The 25,037-nt window shown below is 42.5% G+C and overlaps 1 protein-coding gene across 1 annotated transcript in view; it reads right to left on the reverse strand.

The window, feature by feature from the left end:
- The window catches only part of SPMIP9 (sperm microtubule inner protein 9), a 62,418-nt gene extending 37,396 nt beyond the window's left edge, over positions 1 to 25,022 (reverse strand). Inside the window, exons 1-2 of the mRNA XM_070236200.1 lie at positions 24,654 to 25,022; positions 22,918 to 22,994 (exon numbers count right to left, since the gene is read on the reverse strand). The gene's annotated coding sequence lies outside the window, so the exon portion shown is untranslated. The remainder of the gene's footprint in view (positions 1 to 22,917; positions 22,995 to 24,653) is intronic.
- Positions 25,023 to 25,037: the final 15 nt, after the last annotated feature.

The following is a 25,037-nucleotide window of genomic DNA, read 5'->3' on the forward strand; positions in this document are numbered from 1 at the left end:
AAGCATCCCCGGCTGGCAAGCTTGGCTAGGGGAGATTTCCACACACTCCTCAAATGCTCAAAAATCAGGACAAATGTTTGATTCCATCCTTCTCTTGGTGCAAGAATAAGTCTCCATTCTCTGGAGAGGTTATCTTCCCCAACCAAGTGCGGAGCTTAGGGGAAATGGCCAGAGAGGAGCAGAGGAACGAGACCCCTGCCTCGTGCCCCACCCTGTTCTTCTGGGCCACCTCTATGTTCTTCTTGTCCTTTCCCATTCAGCGTGGATCCCTCACCCTCCCCAATCTGATCTCACGGTCTGCTGTTTCACTTGCAGCTGACACTGTGGGGTGGCAGACGGAGAATGGCTAACACGGAGAGGCATGGAGGGTGGGGGTGATGTCTTCTTTGCTAGCTGAAAGCTGCAGGACTTGAGACGAGCTCCTCATCCTCTGGGAGCTGGATTCCTCCCCTTGAAGCGGGATTGATCATGCCTGCCTCCAATGCAGTATGGTTAAAAAAATACCTTCTCTCCAACTCATTGCCTGGCTGTCTCATTCTCATCCTTCAGAGAGGCCTGCCCTTGCCCACTCTATCCAGAGTAGCCCTCACCTCACCTCCCTCCTCACCCCTCCCCCAGCCAAAGCGAAGGGACCTTGTCTGTCTTGTTCCAGGAACCCGGCCCACAGAAACAGCTGGATGAATATATATTGAATGATGCCGGCTTAGCCAGCCTGATGGGCTGCATCATCCCAGACAGTCAGAGGGGGTCAGATCACAGGCATGTAACCCTCCCATCCAACATATTTTACTACAAAAAGAGAAGTTGCCTTAATATTCAATTAATGGCACTAAACGGGTAGAGTGGAGAAGGGGTGATCTGCTCTTACTGGAAGAGACCAAGTTCGGCAAAAATATGAGGAACTGAGTCCCAAGCATTCTCCTACTTTTCTCAAGAGACTGAGAGCTCCCTGGGGGCAGGTGATGGCTTGTTCACCTCTGTATTCCTGCATCTGGCAGAGTTCCTGCATCCAGGTGGTGGTAAGCAAAATGATAGGCAAATCATTTTCACATAAATGAACCAAATGACTTTTTAAATGTCTTTGTAAGTGCAGATAAATAAAAGAAATATTGCCCCCTTTATTACCTCCTCTGCAGGGAGAGCTGTGTGCTCTCCCTCCCTCCTCCCTCCTTGGCCACCTGGAAAGACCTGTTTCTACCACTCATCATTGGCCTTTGAAGGACTGGTGAGTAGGTACAAGCATCCCTGAATGGCAAGCTTGGGTCTGGAAGATTCTCACATTCCATCAGGCAGCTAAACTCTACTAAGGTATTAACTGATGACTGATGAGCTAGTTAGTAATAAAGTATACCATTCCAAAAGACGTTCCCATTTAGTCTGATGATTCTTGACAATATGAGATATTTAGCATGCAAAAACAACAAAGTTATAGTGGACAAATGAGTGGAAGTGATATTCTGGAACAGTGAGTAGCCCTGAGAATCCAGTTTTAAACATTTTCATCACCCCCAAAACGAAACTGCAGGGGCCAGCCTGCTGGTGTAGTGGTTAAGTTCGCACACTCCGCTTCAGCGCCCTGGGGTTCGCAGGTTCAGATCCCGGGCGCAGACCTATCACCACTCATCAAGCCATGCTGTGGTGGCATCCCACATAAAATAGAGGAAGACTGGCACAGATGTTAGCTCAGCAACAATCTTCCTCAAGCAAAAAGAAGAAGATTGGCAACAGATGTTAGCTCAAGGCCAATCTTCCTCACAAAAAAAAAAGAGAGAGAAAAAAGAAACTCCATAGCCATTAGCAGTCACTCCCCATTCTCCATATCCCTGGCCCTGGCAACCACTAATCCACTCTCTCTCTCTGTGGATTTGTCTATTCTGGACATTCCATGTAATAGGAATCTGACAATATGTGGTCTTTTGTAAGTGGCTCCTTAACGTCATGTTTTCAAGGTTCATCCATGTTGTAGCACATAATGCATTTCATTCCTACTTATTCCCAAATAATATTCCCCTGTATTGCTATACCACTGTTTATTCATTTATCAGTTAAGGACACTTGGCTTGTTTCCCCTTTCCGGCTATCCCTCTGAATTCTGAAGACACTTCTACGTATCTCCCCACATTGTCCAGTTATTAACGCAGTCTGATACAACCCTTTGCGTGTGACCTTTAACTTTCACTCTACTATCTTTCACAATACCCTCTCCATTCTTAGTGCTGAAGTTTTGTGATGGTGCCTTGGTGTGTCATTTGTCATTTACTGTCCTGGCCTCTCAACGGACCCTTCTAATTTAGATACCTGAGGCTTCAAAACCAGGACATTTTCTTGTATTATTTCTTTATAGTTTCTTTCTTTCCATTTTCTTGACCACTTTTGGAATTCATATTATTGGATGGCTTGAATACTCTAATTTTCTAATCCTCTCCTACTTTTCATTCCTTTGTATTTTTTTTCTCATTTCTGGGAAATTTCCTCAACTTTATTTTCTAAACTTTCTGTTAAACTGATTTATGTGTGTGTGTGTTTTCATATGAAAATGGTCATCAGCATTCTAAGTGACACGTCTGAGTATTTTGTTCTAACAGTAAAACGTGAACATTACTCACTAAGCAAGCTTTGAAATAAAATTTTAAAGGATAGTTAAGAGCTAATTTTCACACATAAAGGATCTCCAATTGCAGGTTAAATTGTAGGCACCTTCTGCTGCATAATAGCCCATAATCCACTTTATGCATCATCAGTTCTCATGTGCTTGTCCTCTTACACTCGCCACTGTGTCACTTGGGTAAGTTGGCCCCTTCAGCAGAGGGCAGGAAGACACTGAGAGAGGAGCTACCATTTTTGCCTTGTCTTATACGACATTTTGTGGAAGATGACCGCAAAGCTGTAGAGTAAAATGTCCCTTAGGAATGACACGTTCTTGTAACCCTCCCTCTTGCTGACCATCCCAGAAGCCTTTCATTTTACCGGGGATGTGATAGAAATGAGGTGATTTAGTGCACACATTCTGAAGCCAGAGGGACTTGCTTCAAATACTGACCCTGCCCTTAAAAGCTCTGGGACCTTGCTCCTTAACGCCTTCTGCCTCAGTTTCCTCATCTGTAAAATGCAGTTAATCATAGAAGCCACTCATGCTGTGGTTGTGAGAGTTAGATGTGTTAATATGCGGAGAGCACCCGGAGCAGGGCCTGGCCAAGAGATCAGTAAGCCCTTCTGTATCCCCGATCCTCTGGTATTAGTTTCCTATTGCTGCTCAAAAATTTCCACAAACTCAGTGGCCCAAAACAACACAAATGTATTATCTCACAGTTCTGGGGGTCAGAAGTCCTAAAATCAAGGGGTTGGCAGGGCTACGTTCTTTCTGGGGGCTTCAGGGGAGAATTTCCTTGCCTTTTCTGGCTCCAAGAGGTTCTTGTCTGGTGTACCTTGTCTTGTGGCTCCTTCCTCCATCTTCAAAGCATGTCACTTCAACTTCTGCTTCTGATATCACATCTCTGCCTCTGATCCAACTGTCTTCCTCTTCCAAGCACCCTTGTGATCACATTGGGCCCACCCAGGTAATCCGGGACAATCTCTCACCTCAAGATCCCTAATTTAATGACCTCTGCAAAGTCCCTTTTACCACGTAAGGTAACCTTCTCACAGGTTCCAGGGATCTGTGGACATCTTTGGGGGAGCCTTATTTTGCCTGCCACAGCTCTCTTGCCAGGTTGGTGGCAATGTCCCTCTGTGTTACATAATATGAGATGATACTCCAGCGCTTGGTAAATACAGTGCCCATGCCAATCAGATGATGATGTTGATAAAATGTCTTATTGCTATAAATCATATTGGTTAGTATGTCATTTAGTCCTCAAAGGCTGATAAGTAAAAGTACGATTATGTTTATCACACACATTTCATTTGTCAAAGAATTAATTCCCTATTGTTTACAACATGCAGTGCAGTTACTTTTAATGTTTGTTTTAATTTTAAGGGGAACGTATAATTTTAAAGTGCTTTGATCTTTGCAATTTCCTGAAATATACTGGCTTGTCCTGAGGCCAAATGTCATAAAGGCCAGAGAGTGAATACATACTTTTCAGAATTAATCATACTCCCTTCTGTGCTCATACCGAAAGCTGCTTGCACCTCTCTAGAGCAAAGCCACCCAAAATGAGGTCTGCCGACCAGTGCCTTCTGTGACCTGTTCCTTACTCGTCTGCAAGTAGGTAGTTGAGGAGCTTAAGCCAGAATATAGGTTAACCAGCCAGCTAATCACTCCCTTTTGTTCACTCTGTGTGTGTGTATGTATATATATCTTATGTATATAATTTGTTTTAATAGACTTTCTCAATCAAAGCAGCAGCACATTGATTTACATTCCAGCACAAGCTCCTTGTTTTATCGAGGACCAGTCCCAAACAGCTTGTGGGTCTGTTGCTTTGATTAGCATTGCTCTGCAGGACTTATTTCATTCTGCTTTGTGTTGGGATTAGTTGCTGTTATTTATTTTATCCCATATATTGCTCAAGAATCTTTCCTGTGATGCTCATCATCCAGCCTGTCTCTCCCCTACACACATATGGGCACTGCTACTGCTGTGCTTGTTAGAGTTTCATGGTCAGTCTGACCACAGGGAACCTGCCCCAGGTTGGACAGTCATGAGCCCAGATGCCATCAGGCCATGCTGAGGTGGCGTCACACATAACACAACCAGAGGCACTCACAACTAGAATATACAGCTACATACCGGGGGGGCTTTGGGAAGAAGAGAAGAAGGGGGAAAAAAAAGGAAGATTGGCAACAGATGTTAGCTCAGGTGCCAATCTAAAAACAACAAAAAATGTTATTCCCTCTTTAGATTTGTGGATACTGAAATAGAAAGACCAGGGGTCGGCTCTGTGGCCGAGTGGTTAACTTTGCGCACTCCGCTGCGGTGGCCCAGGGTTCAGATCCTGGGCTGGGACATGGCACCGCTCGTCGGGCCACATTGAGGCGGTGTCCCATATCCCACAACTAGAGGAACCTGCAACTAAGATATACAACTATGTATGGGGGGTTTGGGGAGATAAAGCAGAAAAAAAAAAAAAAAAGATTGGCAATGGTTGTTAGCTCAGGTGCCAACTTAAAAAAAACAAAAATAAGGAAAGACCAGACTTCTTGCTTACATTATGTTTTGAACATCTGAAATCTAGGAATGCTGATATCTGTCATTTTCTGTAAAATATTCCTCCTGGTACCAAGATCTGATCGGCTGGTGAGGAAAAGGGAAAATGTGTTGCTCTTCTTCATCTAGTATGATCCTTGAGTGTAGTTAAAAAGACCACAAAGGCATATACACGCATGAAATCCAGTTACATAAAATTTTTTAAATATAAGTTTGCATGTGCACAGAAAAAAAGTGATCAACAAAAGAAAGAGGAGTCAGCATTGCCAGTCATCAGAGAAATGAAATTAAAACTACAATGAGATAGCACTCCACACCTGTTAGAATGGTCGAAATTAATAAGCCAGTGAGGATGTGGCGGAAATGGAGCTCTCAATACACTGCTGCCGGGAATGTGAATGGTACACCACTCTGGAAAAGAGCTGGGCAGTTTCTGAAATTTAAGCATACCCCTGCCATTCCATCCCTGGGTATTTACTCAAAAGAAAGAAAAGCCCATGTCCGTACAAAAACCTGTACATGAATGCTCACAGCAGATTTGTAATAAGCACAAACGGGAATCAGCACTATTGTCCATCAACAGGTGAGTGGATAAACAAGTGGTGGTACAGCCATACAATGGGGCGCTACTCAGAAAATAATAAAAAGGAATGAGATATGGAGCTACTGAAACGCACAAGAACGTGGATGAATCTAAAAATAATTTTGTTGAGTGAAAGAAGCCAGACTTAAAAAAGAATACATACTATATGATTCAACTTATATAAAATTCTAGAAAATGCACACTAAGCTATAGTGACAGAAAGCTGATCAACGGGAGGCTGGGAAGGGGTCGGCAGGATGGTGGGAGGGAGGGGCTCCTGAGAAGCAGGAGGACACTTTTGAGGGTGACAATAAATTCACTATCTTGCTTGTGGTGATGGTTCTGCCAGGGCGTACATCTGTCAAAATTTATCAAACTGTACGCGTTAAGCGTGTGCAGTTGATTTTATGTCAATTACACCCGAAAAAGAGAAAAGACAGAAGAGAAAGGGTCAGAGGAAAGGGAGGAATAAGGGGAGGAGAAGCAGCAGGAGCAAGAAAAAAAAGCAGATGCAAATACCACATCCAAAACCTAGTCTCCCCCAGGCAGTCTCCCTGGGCAGCCACCCGCTCTGGTCTTGGAGTCAGGAGCCCTCCTTCTGAGGCCCAGTTCTGCCGATCACTGCCTCTGACGCCTTAGGCAAATACTTAATTAGGGTTGTTTGGAGGTTCAAGCAGGAGAGCAAACTTTTCTTCTTCTGTAAAAATCCATATAAATGTTTGCAACAGCATATGGATGGCTGTGGATACTGCTGGTGATATTCGGATTTGCTCATCAGTGGACTCAAGCTTTCCCAAACACAGTTTTGTGGTGACAGAGGATGGGTTCATCCCAGAGTCTCTGGAACCATCTGTCAGAGATTCTGCAGCCACGCTTTGTGGAAATTAAACTACTCCCACTTGATCCGGGCTAGTCCCCTACATTGCTGTGATAAGATCAGGTCACGTTTTAGTTCGCACTGCACAGAAGTGGATTTGACCAACAATGTGCAGATAGTACTGCCATTTCAGGGAATCTGTGGCACCCTTTCCCACAAAGCCCCATGAGCTGGAAAAAAAAAAGAAGCAAATAAAGTATGTTTTAGTATTCTATATCGCTCACTCGTGAGATGTGATCAGCCCAGAATTGCCAGTTACATTTTTCCACGTTTCAAATTTGTCTTTAGGACTTTTAGCCTGATTTACTTTTTGTTATTAGTATTTTTATTAACAAAAGGTGTACTATTAATGCATTCTCATAATAAAAGACCAGCCGTGAACCAAGCCTGGGTCTGCTTCCAGTCTGCTAACGCAGCCCATGAAAATACTAAACTCAATTATTGGCCACAGAGAATTTTCAGAGCCTAGGGCAGAAAGTGGTCCTGTGTCCCTTATAACAGATTCCTCATCAGCATTTTTCTCCCCATCAGCGTTTTTAAGAGACGAACATTTCTACCAAAGGATGACAGATCTACAACTGTTTCTGCATTACTTTTGAATTTTGTTCTGCATTTCGCTGCCAAGGTGGCCTCTTGGAGAACATCGCATCTTAGCCAGTCAAACACTGTTAATTTTGTCAGTTTGCTTCTTTATTTTTGTGATTTAGAGATGCTGCTTCATGAAGTCGGTTGTTTCTTCAGACATCTCTAAAGAAATGCTCTTGCCCTTAGAGAGAAAGCCAGCTTGTTTCCTCTCTCTCCCTTTCTCTCCCTCTTTCAGTGCACTAACAGCTTCCCAGGTAGAGGCAGTAGGACCACGTCAGAGGTATTGCTTAGGATTCTATTAAATAATAAACTAGTGGGGCCGGCCCGGTGGCACAGCAGTGAAGTTCACACGCTCCGCTTCTCGGAGGCCCGGGGTTCACCGGTTCAGATCCCAGGTGCGGACGTGGCACCATTTGGCAAAACCCATGCTGTGGCAGGTGTCCCATATATAAAGTAGAGGAAGATGGGCATGGATGTTAGCTCAGGGCCAGTCTTCCTCAGCAAAAAGAGGAGGATTAGGCAGCAGTTAGCTCAGGGCTAATCTTCCTAAAATAATAATAATAATTGTAATAATATAATAAACTAGTTATTATCTGTCCTAACTCCTCCCTGCATTTCTCTGCAATCTGGAGATCCTGGATCACTTGAAATCTACTTTCACACATTTGCTTGGGAAGAGAGAACCACTGGACTGCATTATCATAGTTTCTACCAGTTATTTTTTCTAGCAGTGACATTTTCCCCTTTCTACACAGGAGATTCAAGTAGTTATTTCTCCAATTCAATTAACAATTAGATTTGAATTCTGCAACCAACCACATCCAGGTCCCAGGGTTCTAGGGCTCCAAATCTCAACTAAGGCAAAGCCCTGCATTGTTGAGACTTAACTAGTTTCTTCTTATGCATTTTAACATTTATTATCTGGGATTAATCTGATTTATGCACTGGAATATATTACAAAGTACTGAGTTAACTGAGTACTGCTTTTTCATTTTGCTGTTAGTTTTTATTTAGAATCTATTTTAAAATTTAAACCTGGAATGATCTGAGCAGGAAAATGATTTCACTATCCCCCATTTTATATAAAATCTTTACAGGAAAAGGACATAGGATTTATATGGGGGGATCAAGACTGGAGAAATGGTCCAGAAGATGCAATTTTCTCAAACATCTAAACATGCCTACTTCCCACGGAAAGCCCAGGATCTGCCACGGCAGGGGCCATCACCACAAAAGCCATGATGCATATTTTGCGAGTGAAAACAGTTGAACAAAAGCAAAGTGCAACCTTCAGTACCGTCATCAACTTTAGGCCCCTTCATGGATGAGCTGGAGATGAAAAATAAACACCCCTTACCTTTCACAGAAACAGACTTTTAGCAAGCTAAGTGAACACAGCTGAGGAGCTAGGGCCTCATCAGCTCCTCTAGCTGATTAGTAACAAGACACACCAGCAGGCATTTACTCAAGAGGCCATCAGTGTTGGCCGATTGTGTGTGAGGCTCGGTGTCGGGGCAGGGGACACAGCAGTCACAGACCTTGGCCTCGAGTTAGCCAGTAGTCACGGAGAGGAGGTCATCCCCTGTGACGGCTGCCTGGACCCCACGCATCTCTCGAGGAGTGGAGCTTGGCAAGGCATGTAAAACAAGGCCCTGATCGCCTGTTCACATTGTGGATGGAGATGACCAGTGTGTGTCCTCTTGTTTGCTTTACCTCTTCTCGGATGCAGGACAGATTCTAATCCTTTACATATTTCTTAAAGAACCAGTTTTGTTTCTGAGATGTTTAAAACTTTTCATGCAGCTTTAAATCTCTGAGTATCCCCACTGGCAGCAATTATTTCTTCGGGTTACAGAGAAGTCAGCTGGACATGAGATTTATTTGAGTGCCTAGCTCACCAACCCCAAATTGAGGGGGAATTTCCCTAAAACCTATCTATTTTTAAAATTGAAAATGACACTGTGCAGTACAGTAATCTCTAGTCTGGCTCGCAGGACTTCTGAGGAAGTAAGGTGACTGTATAAAGGGCAGCCAGGTGCAATTGGAGGAGCCAGCTTGCATTCCCTGTATTTCTTTGGTAATTTTTTTATTGAGGTAACATTGGTTTATAACATTATATAAATTTCAGGCGTAGATCATCATATTTCGATTTCTGTGTAGACTACATCATGTTCACCACCCGTAGACTATTTACCATCCATCACCGTATTTCTATAGGGCCTTTCTCTGAGGGTGCAAAGGTGCTGAAGACTAATACCAACAAGACCACAAGTCTCCCAGCTTCCCAGAAGCCAGAGGCCACATTTGCAAGAACAGTCACAATTGCAGACCTCGTCAGTTTGAGAGGTGGGGCACAGGTCATTTTGAAACTCGAACTCTTCCCCCTTGACTGGAAGCTCAGTGGTGGGGGTGGAGGGTGGCACAGCTTCCCTGTTCACATAAATAAAGCTGACTGCATCCTGCTTATAGCTTTGGGTGGCGGGACGCCTTTTAGTCCCAAAATTAAAAGAGCGAGGCTTCTGAGGCCAGAGGAATGGCAGTGGGAAAGGAAAGTGGTTGGGGTTAGGTGGGGGTGCTGGCTTTGAGGAAGCAGAAGTCAGCTGTTTCAAAGTATGGATTAGACACCTACTCCAGGTGTTCTGAAACAAGTTTCCCAAAGTACTCAGCAGTCTGCATTCCTTTCCACAGCTAAGAAAAGTGTCTCTCCTGGCTTCGGAAGAATCATAAAAAAATTGCCACTCCAACCCCCTCATCTTAATCCCTCGCCATTTGGAGAACAATAGAGAAAACGCACCTGACAAAGGTGTTGGGCAAATGCCACCGCAGTTCCTCTGCGCTTTGTGAAGAGCATGGTGGGAACTTTATCTCCGTTCTTCCTTCAAGTTTCGAGGCGCAGATCAAGGCAAGCCCCTGACTCGTGTTTCTTTTGGAAATGCATAAAGCCAGTGGAATCACCTGAGGCTGGTACCTCTAGCCCCAGTCCCCCCACCTTTGCCCCAACACTTTCTGTAAACTCGAAGTTATTTCTCTTTTTTGGATCTAACTTTTTCGCCAGACAAGACTTGAAAATACAGTGACACTAAGAAGTATTTTCACATGCCTGGTAGGAAGGACACTGCCTATTTTGAAGTGGCTGCAATTCAGATGTTCTGTCAGACAATCACACTCAGCGAACAGTACAAAAGCATCATCCGATATACCGAACATTACAAGTCTTATCAAATGACTTTCCTCCACGTATTCTCCGTAAATTGTGTCAACGATAAAAACGGACTAATTTCAAGCAGTAAAATCTAGGAGATGTGTTCATATGGGAAAGTTCGAATCACATCTTATTCTTCTAGTAATTTTTGCAAGAGCCAACAGTGCGATGATTACGCAACAGAATAAACTGAAGATAGGAGGACCTGCCGTTCTGGCTTTTTTTCTTTCACCTGCTTGAAGCTGAGATCATCCAAAGGGAGAAAACCTGAATGACGAGCAGGAAGATGATCTTCTGTAAAGGGCTTTAATGTCCCAAAGTGAATAAATGCAAAACTTCTTCACTGGTCAGTAATAGAGACAGACACATTGTATATAATGTAGCTCACATCCGTCCAAAATGAAGCAACACGTCAGCAGTTTAATTTCCACAGTCAATATGCTATGCCTTATTGACCAGGACCCTGGTCAAACGTCAATAGTAATGTCAAAAAGTGCAGTGACATTAGGAAACTATGAGCATAGAGTCCTAATTCCCTTTGTTTTACCACCACTCCTAATACAGATTTTCCTTAAATGTCAGTGTCACTTTTAGTTTTATTAAAAAGCAAATTGTCTAAATAAGTCTCTGACAGAGGACTTAGCTTCATACCAGAAAAATGAATCAAGTCATGGGACAAGTAATTTTATTTCACGGAAAAGGCTGGAAAAATTCCAACACATAACATTTCATCAATTCAACAATCAGTTATTAAGTGTTCTTGCCTCTTCTAAAGGGACTGAGGCCTCAGCCCTGGCACCAGTGTTTCTCACCAGCACCCCTCTGCCCTGTAAGGGGTTTCGCCTCTCAGCCCCGCCTGTGGACAGCTTTGGACCAGAGTACAGACCCGGAACTCACTGAGCTCATGGGTGAGCAACAGGCCTGCTCCTTCCCCGAGTTCAGCTCCTCCCCTCTGACAGGCCACCCATGATATCCTAAGATATCAGTTACTTTTGTCCCAGCCTCCGTCATTTTTCTCAGAGCTCCTCTACCTTCCTTTCTCAATATTCACCCAGCAAATATTTATTGAGCACCTACTCTGTGCCCAGTGCTAAGCTCCATCCCTAGGGGTGAACAAAGCAGACACAGTCCCTCCCCCCTGGGGAAATCCACAGGGCAAGCCTCAACCAAATAGTCACACTAACACGTCCTAGTTCCCACCCGGGAAAGTGCCGGGAAGAAAAGGTAATATGAGACGATTATAAAGGAGCCCCCATCTACCCTGGGAGGAAGGGGAGGGAAGAAGCCGGGACCGCTTTTCTGAGGATGGGGCTTGGGGCTGGCATCTGAACAACAGGTAGCAATTAACTGGCTGAAAGACTGGGAAGGTGGTCCAGGCCCAGGAAGCAGAACTTGCCAAGACCCTCAGGAGGCAAGAAGTATTATTTCTCTTTTCTTTTCCTAACTCTGAGTTACCTCTTATAATTATCCCCAACAAAAGAACTTGGAAAAAAAAAAAGCGCATCTACAAGAACTGAAATTCTTGCCGCCGAGAAATGTTATCCCGAAGTAAGTTCAGGAAGGGGGGAGTTTCACAAAGAGGACACAGGTTTGGGGAGGTGTGGTGCTGACTGCAAATTGCACCCTGGTGCTCTCTCCTTTCTTTTAGTACAAGAGCCATGCCCTGCCCACCCAGCCCCTTGTTTCAGCAGCACACAGGCCACCCAGCTTGAGACTACATTTCCCAGCTTTCTTTGCAGCCAGGTGTGCCCACGTGACTAAGTTCCAAGGGGATTTAAGTGGAAACGAATGTTGCTCCCTTTAAGGGAAATTGCTTGTCTTCCACTTCTTCTCCGTCCCCTGTCCCATGTTCTTTTCTAACAGAGAAAGTGCCTGGGTCAGTGGGAAGCCTCTGGCGCAGAGGCACGTCCCACATCAGGTCTGCTCCACCGGAGAGAAGGAGTCCACTGTAATCTTGTATTTGAGGGTCTCTTTGAAAGTTAACTTGTCCCCTGATTAATACCGGAGTAGCTATCTTATTCAATTGTTTTGTCTTCACAAATGCCCAACAAAGCAAAAGTCACAACCAAAGTCATAATGAAAAAGATAAAGAAATCTGATTACACAAAAATTTTGTAGATTAGCAAACACACCACAAGCCACATCAAATGCCAAATGCCAAAATTGTAAAACAGTATTTGCAACACGCGACAGACTAAATGCTAACATCACACACATTTTACTAAGTGTTTATCATCTGTCAGGCACTGTGCTGGGTGCTTTCTGAGGACTGTCCTGATTAATACTCACTATAACCTTGTGTGGTAGGTGCTACACAGCGCAATGATTAATCATGGGCTCCAAAGTCACCACTGACTCACCGTGTGGCTTTGGCCAAGTGACCTAAAATGGGGATAATAGCATTTTCTTCCTAGGATTGTTTATGAAAATTAGATGAGACAGTGTTGCTGTGAACAGTCGGGCAGGGTGTGCCCTGGATAAGTGGAACTCCTAAAGTAATGAGTAGAGCCGAAATCCAGTGCCTGTACTCCAAGCCACATGCCCTAGTGGCCGCTGGGCCCACCCGTCCCAAGGGGAGGGGTTAATGCAAGGATTCTTACAGATGCGTAACAAAAAGTCAAACAGTCCAACAAAAATGAGCAAAGGACATTGTTCACAGAAAAAGAATCCACATATGAAAAGATATACAAACTCGCTCATAAGTAAAGAAATAAAAAATAAAACAACAAATGAGGTGCTTTTCATCTATCAGATTAGTAAACTTCGGTTATATCCAGTCTTGAATAAGGATGTGAGGAAACAGTCTCTCACGCTGGTGATGGGCATGTAAGTTAGCGTGAGGCTCCTTCCTACGTAGAGTTTCAGAACTTACCCTTGAATTCCAAACGAAATGATGTCTTAAATACTCAGGGTTTCTGATCCAGAACAACTACAGGGGTGTCGATAGTTAGCCAGCTGATCCTGGAAATGCGCAACCTTTGGCCAGTCAGTGGCTTGTCACTACAAACAGGTTTTCTCTGAGGTTTTCATATTTATTTTAATTTTAGTTACCAAGATATTTTTATTATTTCGGTGCGCAACAATAAGAAAAGGAGTGCTTTATTTTATGCCTTGTATTAGATTTATCTTGGCTATGGGGTGCTAAGATGCAAATTTTTTAAATAATTGCCTTTAAGCAACAAAACAAAAAAATGTTAAAATGAGTGTTTAAAAATCATTCTATATAAATCACTCACTCCCCTTGCCTCTTAACAAGAGACTACACAACATAATCTTTTATTGAAGACTCAGGGTCATCATTAGTGAATATCAATGACTCTGTCATCTGAGAACTCAACACCAAACTGTTTTATATTATCTATAAGACCAAGTAAATTAAGGGGACTATTTAATAAATGATGTTGGCACATCCAGGTGGCCTTCTGAAAGAAATAAAATTGTATCCTTATCTCACATCCAGATGAATTACAATGGATCGAAACTTTGCATATAAAAAGTGGAAATGTAAAAGTACTAGAAGAAATCACGGGCGAATTATTTTATAGTCTCAGAATGGAGAAGGCCTGACAACTCTGACACAAAATCTAGAAGCCCTTAAAGAAGATATTGGTATTTGATGATATAACAACGATACCTGCATGGTCAAAAACAAAAACAAAACAAAAAAACTGCACGGAGCTGGCCGTCAGCTGAAGCCTGTGCACCTTTCTTGAAACAACAGCTTTCCGTCACACTGGAAACTGGTTCCTTTCAAATTCACTTATCTTTGTGATGTGTCACTGTGTGTATGTGTGTGTTTGTCTATTAAAACCCATTAAAAAAACAAAAAAACAAAAAAATCCCACTGAAACAAAGTCAAAAGAGAATATTGGGAAAAATATTGTAACTCATATTATAGACAAAGGGCTCAATCTCCCAAAAATAAATGGAGCTCCCAGAAAGATAAGAAATTTACTATAAGATAAGAAATTTACTAAAAGGTAAGAAAATTACTAATACCTTAAAGGAAAGTATTATTACAACTCCCACAGAACCTTCTTCCAACCTAATCACTTCCCTTTTATGCTTTTCCTTAGTCGGGGGCACCTTGAGGGTAGGAACTCTGTCTTTTTCTCTCTTGTGCCTCGTCAAGGATCTGGCACATTATTGGCACCCCATTAATTTTTCACCAAACTAAGAAGTTTCATATGTTATATATTGAAAAGTTGAATGTTTCATTTGCAACCACTTGGCCAAATATTCTCTCATGAATAAGATTGGTCCAACTAATGGTTTACAGAGGAAACTCGTATTTTAATTTTTCCAGCATGGAAATGTCCACTTATCTTTGCCCTGTGTTTCTGATCTGTGCCTTATCTATGAGCAAAGGCAGTATACTTCATGCCCAGGTTTATCAATTCAAAAAATAAAAAATAGGCAATGATAAAAACCACCATGAAAACTTAGTACTTTACACACATTTTCACTTTTAATCCTTCAGACAATTTAGGCGTTGCCATCTATATTTATACGCAAGAAACTCAAGATTCAGAGATTCAAATAGTTCTTTAGCTGGTGGTACTGTTCTCTAAGCTTAATAAGCAGCAAAGCTGAGATGGGAACCCAGGTCTCTCCGACTACAGAAACCAGAGAACTGAAACTTCGCTCTATTGCCAAAAATGCTTCTGAGGTCCTTTGTCAGAGGCTCATGGGGAGGCTCTGCTGTAGAAAGGCAGATTTAGCCAGCATTCCACAATGATTTGTGCTCTCCGTATTCAAGTTTATTCCATTTTTAGCTCCCCATGCTCTATTTGGGATAAGATTTCCTTTCCCCCCACAGCCACCTTTTTTTTTTCTTTCAAAATATATATTAATGCATTGATATGAAGAGCTCCTTGATTATTTCCACATCTTGTATACTCTCTGCTCCTTAGCAAGGCTCTCAACTGTTTACCTCGGCCCCTCCACTTCCCAGCGATGCTACAGGCACATCCCTGCTAGTCATGGCTCTCTCCTGTCATCTCCAACAGAGACAAGGGGAGGACTCCTATTAGTTGAAAAAGACTTCGATTGTTTCTGATACCCCTCTCTGATCTCCCCAACTTTAGAATTAGTGTCTTATCATTTATATGTATATATAGGCAAGATTTTACCTCATTTTTAAAGTTTTTAATAGGTGATTGTGCTCCCAAACTCAAGTATCAGGATCATTGGAGGGTGGAGGTTAAAAAGTAAGCAGCCCGCAGGCATCCCACCCTGGAGACTCAGACTCCATGGGGTGGGGCCAAGGAATCTGCATTTTAACAAACTCCCTGAGTGACTGTCACAGGAGTGAGAAGCACTGGTTGAAAAATTAGGTCAGTCCAGCTTCTCCAATCTCAGCCTTGGCTGGGTGGCGTCAACCCAAGTAGATCCAGAGTCAGGAAGCAGCCACAGGGTCAAGGTTGTCACGAACATTATCACCATCATTATTACCATCAAAAACCATCTATCCTTGCCTATTATAGGAAAGGCAATTACCAAGCTCAAAGAGTAGGATCAAAGCAAAGGGCCCCAGGATAGAAAGGCTGCTGGAACTGGGATTAGAAGAATGAATCTAGGTTCACTTGGAGGTCGGTTAAGAAGAGATGCAGTAAGTCAGTAAAATATATCTGATGCTTATACAAAGATTTTATATATAATGGAGTCTAGCAAACTGATGAAGCCACCAATATCGTAAAATCGGCCAAATTTTGTGTGTTTATCAGACACAGGCTGAATTAAGACCATGGTTACATCTTGACCCGTCAACTCATACAACTGAAGAGAACTGGTTTTTCAACTTACTGATTCACTCATGACAAAGCATCACGAGGCTTGGGAGCAGCACTTTGGGGAAAGCATGGAGGGTGCTAGAGCCATGGCTAGTTGAACAGGTTGGAGAATGGACTCCCTTCATCCAGGCTGGACAGCCAAGACCATCCATTGTTGCGTACACTGGGGAAGTCTTGGCCACAGAAAATAGGCAGGAAGATTCCAGGAGGCAGTTAAAATTGTCAATTATGTTAAGCACAGGTCACTGAATTCTCAACCTTTTCAACTTTGAGAAGTATTGGGCAGTGACTACTCCTTCATACTGAAGCTCCACACCTGTCTTTTCAAGATAGGAGAAGAAGTAAGTCTTTCTAGAAGAAAATTTCTATCTTCATGGACATCGTATGCATGACTGGGTGAGGATTTGCAAATTAGCATATCTTGTAGATAAATTTTGCTCATTTGAAAGCCTAATTTATCCTTAAAAGACAAGCTTATTTCACTATTTCCAGGCAAGATAAAGTGACCTTGGGGATTGTAAGCCTGCAGTCTGGGTCACGTGGGTCCCTTGGTGCTCTGGGTCACGTGGAGTGGGAGCCGTCTCCTTATCTGAGGCTATGTGGGAGCAGAGACTCATGGTTCATCATGTTTGCCTGGATCCAGGGCCAGGGTCTGTCATGCTCAATAAACAATCGAACCTGATTATAAACTCACCTGAAATACTTGCTGAGAGTATTTTGCAGGGCATGAAAAAACATTTGACAGGACTGATAAAAGCATTTCACAAGCATTGTCCAGTGACAGTAGTCAGGGCACAAGAAATCCTTTCTCCATTCCTTTTTGGATGTTATCTTGGATTCCAGCTTCACAAATTTACAAGAGATCCTAAGGATTACTTCAGATGGCTTCTTAAATCAAACATTTTTAAATAAAAGTTAGCCAAACCTATCAAATGGGTCAATTAAATATCTTTTTCCATTCCCACATAAATACATGTAAACTGCAACTCTTCATGTTGTCAAAAAAAGTTCAAAAAATAGAATTTATTTTACCAATGTAAAATTTTGCCTTAATCTTAATTTTAAAATAAGCATCATCAAACTGAACATCACTTTGTTACCAAACTGATCGTAAGTAGTGCTGTTCTTATCGAGGAATTTATTTTCAGGTTTGGATCTTTCTTAATGAAAGTAAGTTTATTCCTACTTGTATTACACTATTTATGTTTTTATTTTTAAACTTTTTTGAAATTTAACAACATGATTTAAGGGAACAAATTCATCAGCAATTTAAAGATCCATTTAAATTGTTTACTTTCTATTTATGGCAAGTGCTATTTATAGTATATAGATATATCTATATATACTTTTTAATTTTATTTATTTATTTTTAAAGATTGGCACCTGAGCTAACATCTGTTGCCAATCTTTTTTTTTTTTTTTTTTGGTCTTCTTTTTCTCCCCAAAGCCCCCCAGTACATAGTTGTATATTGTAGTTGTGGTCCCGCTGGTTGTGCTATGTGGGACACTGCTTCAGCATGACCTGGCCACACCCAGGATCTGAACCGGTGAAATCCCGGGCCACCAAAGTGGAGGGCACGAACTTAACCACTCGGTCATGGGGCCGGCCCCTATATATACTTTTTAAAAATTTTTACAGTAGTGCTATATGGTTTCTTTTCCAAATAATGGAATTTAATTTTAAAAGTTGAACCAATTAGAAGAAAAATATTAAGTAATGATTAGCATAAGTGATATAGAGAACCATGAAGAGGACATTAGAATGACTGGATTAGGGAAATACTGAGCTTTAGAAGAGAGTGCAAAGCAAGCAGGGAGTGTAGACAAGCCCGGCTAATAAGCTACCTCTCCTAGGATCATGTATGCCATGCGTCAGTTTGGACTTTATCCTGAGAGCAGTGGGAGCCACTAAAGAGTTGAAAGCAGGAGGTGTCATGACTGGATTTGCTGTTTTACAAAGTCATTATGAGGGTGGTGTAGAGAGAGGATTGGAAGGTGACAAAAGGAGCCAGGGAGGTCAGCTAGGAGCCAAGTGCAATAATCCAGGACAGAGATGATGGTGCGCTAACCCTTGATGTTCCCAGTAGGACAGAGAGAGGAAAGAACTACCATGCCATGACTTGGTCACTGAGGTAGAAGAACCCCCCATTTCTGGCTTAGATTACTGGGTCAATGGTGGAGGGGAGAGGCCCTTCACAGAGACAGGGAATACTGGAGAAGTGGGTTTTGAGAGAAGTACGATGGCCTGCTTAGACATGTTGTATGTGAGATGACTTGTAAGAAAACAAAGAGGAAATGTCCAGGAGGAGTTGATTGCTGGGCTAGAAGCTCACGTGCGAGATGTGGATTGGAGTAACCAGCACTTTCTTCTGAGAGGTAAAAACCCCCCTGTGTTAGTTTGCTAGGGCTGCCAGAACAAAGCACCACAGGCTGAGCGGCTTAAACAATGGAAATGTACTTCCTCACAGTTCTGGAGGTTAGAAGTCCAAGATCAAGGTGTCAGCAAGGTTCGATTCCTCTGAGGGCCTCTCTCCTTGGCTTATGTCTTCACATGGTCTTCCTTCTGTGTGTCTGTGTCTATGTCCCAATCTCCTCAAGTCGTATTGGATTAGGGCCCACCTTAATAACCTAATTTTACCCTAATTACCTCTTTAAAGACCCTATCTCCGGAGAGTCACATTCTGAGGTACTAGGGATGAGAATGTCAATGTATTAATTTCAGAGGGACACAATTCAGCCAATAACACCATCCTAACATTAAATCAAAAAGGAAATTTGTTATCTAATGAAATCAGGAAGTTCAAGGGGGTGAAGGAGGATCCTGGATAAAGGGTTTCAAACCTTAGATGCAGGATGTGTCTTCATTTCTGTCACTCAGCTTCACTTGGTGTCATCTGCATTCTCAGGCAGGGTCTCCCTCATGGTACCAAAGACGGCCCTATCAGGACTACAACCTCTGCACAGGAACCAATTCCTGTGAAGAAAAACTTTTTCCTGATAATCCCAGCATAAGTCCTGAGGAAGATCTTAAATGACCGGCTCAAATCACTCGCCTGCCTCAAACAATCACTGGGGAGGGAAAAGCAACACTGGCAAGGCTGAGTCTGAGTCTCTAGCCTGTCCCTGCGCAATGGCCAATCCCACATAGACCTTACAAACTGGGAATAATGGAAGCGTGTTTCTTTATAGAGTTGTTAAACAGGCAATAACAACTACAACAAACCGCGCTCACTACAATCATTAAGCCACAGGAGGGGGCTGGCCCAGTGGCGCAGCGGTTAAGTGCATACATTCCACTCGCCAGGTGGGATCCTGGGTGCGGACATGGCACCACTTGGCAAGCCATTCTGTGGTAGGCATCCCACATATAAAATAGAGGAAGACGGGCACGGATGTTAGCTCAGGGCCAGCCTTCCTCAGCAAAATAGGAGGATTGGCAACAGTTAGCTCAGGGATAATCTTCCTCAAAAAAAAAAAAAAAAAAAATAGAGGTACATACTCTTTGACCCAGCAAATCCCAGCTAGGAATTTACTATTATAAGCAAACAAGGCCATATTTTTTAAATAAGGAAATAATCCAAAAACCCATCAAAAATAGGTTAAATTCAAAATATTGCCTAACAGGTATGCAGGGGCACTAACAAATTAGAACAGGCACCGGCTATAAACCACCCACTCAAAGCCATACTGGTGGGTCCCCACTGAATATCCCATGAAAGGGAACTCCTGATGGACGAAATGAGGCAGACAAGTGCAGTAGCTGTGCATGTAAGCACCTCAGAACACTTTCTGGAGGAAAGCATAAGAACCGGATGGCAAGTGGTTGCCTTTGGTGAGCAGGACTATGTAAAGAGAGGGAGTAGGAGGTTGTAGGGGTGAGACTTTTAATTTCCGTTTTACACGATTTAATGCTTTTTAACTTTTTAATTTATTAAGCAACACAATAATCGAGCACGCACAAATGTCAGGCACTGGGTGAGGCACTGGGGAAATAACAGAGGAGGTAATTTGAGCTGAGGGCTCCTCGCACGTCTCCTTGGCCAGCCTGCCTGGGCTTGAATCCTGACTGCACACTTACAAGTGGGAGACTGCATTTAATGACTTAACCTAAAAAAAGGAGCAACAAAAGACACAGTCCCTGCCCTCATAGGACACCCAGGATAGTGGGTGACTGACCTGCAGAAGAGGAGTTGGTTATTGGAAATGAGGGGCCAGAGTGTGGATGAGCCATCCAGGTGGATGCTGGCACCATCCAGCATGATAGCAGGGCTGGAGGGCCTTCTTGCCCTGAGGAGGGAGGAGCAGGGGGATGCAGCCTTCAACTGAGATGGCCTCAGGACACCACGGGAGGATCCTGGGGGAGCCAGGATGCATTCAGGGCAGGGAGAGGCTCTGCAAGGCAAGTCATCCTAGGAGAGCTGAAGACACTCTGGGAGCCTGGTCTGGTGCAGAAGGAGGAATCTGAGAGGTTAGTTGAGGAAGCTCAAGAATGTGGATAATCAGTGAGAGCCAGAGGCCAGGAAGCATTCCAGAGAATTAGGGAGGAGAGAGGGAAGCAACAGGAAGAGGTGTAAGGTTTAAACAGGGGAGCCACATTCAATAACTTCGCTCAGTCAAAGGAACTGTTGGAACACCACTGTTTTGGCTGGTAATTTTTCCTCTTAGTTTTCTGGATTAAGTACATGGAACTTCTGTGTTATCCTCAGATGCTTTAGGCTTCTAGAATACTCAGGATTCATTCTTTTTGCTACACTTCCTGGACCTAATGTTTGCAGTGGGAAGAGGGGCATGAGTCTTGGGGGTCAGCTGGTGTGTGGCTGGGTGGTCCCTGGGCCATGTCCCTGCTTCTGAACCTCCATGAGCTTGGTTTTTGCCCCACTCTGTGTTTGTAGCTCACTCCAGTCTTCCCTGACTTCCAGGTGGCTGAGTGGGCGACTGGCCAGGGCCATCTGGCCAACGTCAACATAAAAGGCTGACAAGGGAAAGGTATTCTTGGAACAGAAGATAAAGCCAAGGTGGTGGAAAGCTTGCTGCCTCAGTTTCCCACCAACTCTTAGACTAAGTAGAGCCCTAAATATTTGTTAAAGGAGCAAATGAATGGTCCCTCTGAGTTCTGTTTCAGTCTGCAAGTCATAGCCTTTGAGCTATGGACCGGGAGAGGCCAGAGGCTCTCCAGTTTGCCCCTCACTAAGGACACTACCGGCTCTAAAATGAGAACCAATTAAGTGGTCAGAAGCTGGAAAAAAAATGACAGCAAGTCAGGAATGAGGTAGTGGGTCCAGCTCCGGTTGTCTCAACATCTTTTCTTAAATAATCTCTTCTTTCCTCACCAAAACAATAAAGGCACTAATTAATCTTACATATTTTGGCCTATATGGTCAGGTCATTGTCACCTCATTATTCCAAAAACTGTGTCCTCAGATTACAATCCGAGTTCTCCCGCACTATTTTCTCACCTCCTTGAGTTCCTTCTTCAACTCCAGGTGCACCAGAGTTTTACTTTGTATCTTACTCTGACCTCTTGTTTCACAAAGGCCAAACTTTCTTATTGACAACAAAAAAGCAGATATTTTCTAAAATGTTCTTTCCATTACTCTAGTAAATTATTTTCAGAGTTGGGCTTTTTCTCCACACCTGAGTAATGCTTCTATTCTTCATTATAGAAATTTTCCCCAGGTCCCGTTTTGGGTATTTGTGGGTTTTGTGTGTGTGTATGTTTATACATCCTTGAATCAGCGTATTAATATTCCAACATGGCATTTGTAAGTTGTCTTTTATGAATTCAACATATTTTCAAAATCTATAATTTTTTTCAAAAGTTGATATTTGCCTAGCCTATCGTGGGCAAGATATTTAAAAAAAAAACAAGATGAATTACATGTAAGGATTCGTCTTCAAAGGGCCTCTGATTTACTAGAAGAGGTAAGATAGGTATAACGACAGTGCAAGGTAGAAAGCCAGGTAGGAGACACGGGTAAATTTCATGATTTCCCCCTGTGGCTTTTTCATAGATGACACAAGGTAAACCACGATGCTGACATAGAAATGACTGACTCTGCCCACAGCTCGATGTTGTTCTAAGTTGGCAGCCATTACAAGTTAGGAGCACTGAGCTTATTTCCAATTTATATTACACACCTTTCTCTTCCTCTATAAACATGTAAAAATACTAGCAAACATTAACGTGCTAATGTTTCTATGATGCTATAAATTAATGAGTGTAATAAATTTTATATTCTGTTACAATATTTGTTAAAAATTACCACATTCCATTGTAAACCAAAAAATTACCACATTCCATTGTAAATCACTGTTGTTGCTCAGCCATTTCAAAGAAGCAACAAGAACGTTACCAAGTGTCAGTGGAAAATAAGCAAGATATTTTCTCTGGGTTGAATAATTTCCCCAAACGGTTTATTTTCCAGTGATGAAAACACATAACAGTCTATCCTTCTTTTACACTGGCATAGATACATTAATCAATTGCCTTAATTACATCTTTTTGTGAAAAGGCAATTTGAAAAAACATGATTATGGGGAACTTGCATTTTAGGTACAGTTTTTATCCTGTTTACGTTTTTTTCAGTGTATCACATGCTTTGTAAGTTTGTTTTCCTTTTTTAAAAATAGGGACTAAGGACTGGCCTGTTGGGGTAGTGGCGGAGTTCCCCGCTCCACTTGGGCTGCATGGGGTTTGCAAGTTCGGATCCCGGGTGCGGACCTACATACCGCTCATCAAACTGTGCCGTGGCAGCATAACACATAGAGTAGAGGAAGACTGGAACAGATGTCAGCTCACAGACAATCTTCCTCACCAAAAGAAAAATAGGGATTAAGAGAACATTATTTTAATTTTGATATTTAAAAAACCCAGGCCACAACCAATAATAGTTTTAAGCTTATCTAATTAAGATGTGTTTGAAAATAGATAGAAAAGTATCTTTCAAACCCCTAGAGGGGGTATCCACCTCACAGATCCCTACATGATGTATGCTGTAACAGAGGCAAAGAGCCGCTAGGTGGCTCTGTCATTTTTAAATAAAACTAAGTCCGCAAAAGATAATGTCTACAGTAGCTAAGGAACAAAAATATCTCTACTAGGCAGAACCTTTAATCAAAGCAAGAAACAATAATCTGCTATCATGGCCTCTCGCTCAGAATAATTTGGAGTTAACGGGTTAAGAATTTGACTGAAAAAAAAAACAACCCTTAAAAACTGCAAAGTACGTATGGGTAAACAACTTGCTAAAAAACAAGGGAAGGTAGTAAACTCTTAAGGGTGTCAATTACCAAAGGGGAGCTGGTTTCAAATTTTTCCTCATTTATTGCCATCTAGGTTTCCAGTTTTCTTTTGGACTTTCTCTTTTTCAGTTTAGACCTTCAAATTTAAGAAAAAGTAGTATATCTGGGCATTATAACATTAAAAATTGTTTTATAATTTCTTGGATTACAGTTGCCATCCTTATTAACATCCCAAGGGAAATAACAAAACAAAACATCATTTTGGGTCATTTGGGGAGAAAAAAAAGCACTGTGCTTATCTAAATAAAGAAAACATTTAGACGCTTAAATCAAAATACAATTTAGGCAAACACTATTCCATTCGATAGTATCTGCAAGAGGTTGAAAGAAATACTGTGCTTCATAGTTGACAATAATTCCTGTCTGGTTCCGGAAAAGACGAAAAACAATTACATTTGAAGTGTGATTTGCATTTTAGGTACCAAAATTTGCTAGTTAAATATCTCTGCATTATGTTTTTTAAGAAGTGAAATAACAGAAGACGATGATTTTCCCCAAAGTACATAACTAACTTTATCATGAAAATAAATGCGTCCGGGAAGGGGGTGGGGAGCGTTTCCGAATTATTAAGTATTCTGAACTGTCAGTATGCACTTGGCAGAAAAAAATAAAACTTCCCCCCTCCCCTCTCTTAAATGAGAACCTCAGACCTGTCACTTATCAAGAACACACTTAGGAATAATTTTAATGGAATAAGAAACAATTTTCTTCTTATTGTTGTTCGGAAGCAGTAAGTAACGATTGCTTGGCATGTGAAGTCGCCACAGTACTGGTTTTGTTTTTTTCCTGGCAGGAGCCGCATTTGAAAACTTACAAAAGTAGAGGGCAAGTCATACACCATAATTCGTTGAGACCGTTTTTTGTAAACGAGCGCTTCTCGCACTGTTTAAATTACAGTTGGTTTTAAAATGCTAATTCCGAACCCACTTATTTAATGTCTTTGAAAACGTTCACCCTTTTGTTTTTGAAGACGACAAATCACACCAAAAGACTGCACAAACCGGACATAAAATTTACAAACACTTGCCGAATGTGAACCAAAATATAGTTATTGCGTGTTTAGAGACAGAGTTAGAGAAATTAAAAACCGACTTCGGTCTCTGACATCACAGAACTCACTAAGAGAGGGGGACACACCAAGGATGCCCGTTAATATAACCTACCGTATACCCCCAAAGGGTTGCAATTCACGTCTATTATTTCCGACCGGGAGCCGGTCAGTTAAGACCGGACGTGAATCTCTTCCAACTCGATCACAAAAGGTGTACAGGCTTCAGGTAGAAAAACTGAAGCAGGGAGGCAGGTGCTCTAAGCGGCCACCGCAAGTTAACTTACGGACCATTTAGAAAACAGTTGCACTATTTCGGTTATCTTCTCTTTGTTTTAGTATTCGTTATTTTAGCTCCTTATTGGGCTAAGAATACGGTGGCTAGGAACGGGGTGCTCTTCGCCTTAAACCTGGAGGCGCCGGCGCCCCGCTGCCTCCCCGGGCTCCCCGCGCTCCCGGGCCCGCGAGGAGGGGCTGCAGGGGCGGGGCGGCCGGGCGG

Source organism: Equus caballus, chromosome 15, assembly GCF_041296265.1.
Source record: "Equus caballus isolate H_3958 breed thoroughbred chromosome 15, TB-T2T, whole genome shotgun sequence".
NCBI classification, from domain to species: Eukaryota; Metazoa; Chordata; class Mammalia; order Perissodactyla; family Equidae; genus Equus; species Equus caballus.